Source organism: Mesitornis unicolor, unplaced genomic scaffold (genome assembly GCF_000695765.1).
Source record: "Mesitornis unicolor isolate BGI_N332 unplaced genomic scaffold, ASM69576v1 scaffold36424, whole genome shotgun sequence".
In the NCBI taxonomy this organism is placed as follows: Eukaryota; Metazoa; Chordata; class Aves; order Mesitornithiformes; family Mesitornithidae; genus Mesitornis; species Mesitornis unicolor.
In genome coordinates, this window is record NW_010181393.1 from 4149 (window position 1) to 4791 (window position 643).

General features: G+C 65.2%; 1 protein-coding gene across 1 annotated transcript in view; it reads left to right on the forward strand.

The window, feature by feature from the left end:
* The window catches only part of DAK (dihydroxyacetone kinase 2 homolog (S. cerevisiae)), a 4543-nt gene that overhangs the window by 3742 nt on the left and 158 nt on the right, over positions 1–643 (forward strand).

Sequence of the window (643 nt, forward strand, 5' to 3'; positions counted from 1 at the left end):
GAGGGGCCCTGTGCAGCTCCAGCGGTGCCAGCTCAGCAGTGTGCCCCACGTACCCCCCAATAAACCTTTGTAGTCCCCCAAGATGGCTCAGAGCATTCATCCTGGGATGCCAGTTCCCACCCAGTTCCTCCAGGACACGTCCCCAAGCGAAGGCGGGCAGGAGCAGGGATGCAGCTGGTCCTGTGCTCCACGACTGCTGGGGAGGAAGGAAGCTTCTGGGTCGGCCACGAGCTCTCCCCACCAGGTGCCGAGAGGGGAAACCACAGGGCTCACATGGCTCCAGGCACGGGGCCTGGAGGAGGCTCTGGGAAAGGGACAAAGAACCAGGGGACAAGGAAATGGTCCCGAGCTGGGGTAAGGGCCTGGGGGGTGCAGGGTGCCCAGCTGGCCTGAGCCCAGGCTGCCAGGGGAGCTCCAGCTACCAGCAGCAGAGGGGAGGGTGGGAGCCGAGGACAAGCCAGGCCCTCAGAGGGGACGTGGCCCCCATGCAGTGTGGCTGGGCTCAGCCAGCACCGGGGGCTGCTCCCCAGGCACCCAAGTTGTCTGCCCCATCTCCTGGGGTCCCCCCTTGTCCCCCAAGGATGTGGATGCAAGAGCGCTGCAGAAGCCAGAGGGTTATTACAAATCCACGAGGCTGCTTCGG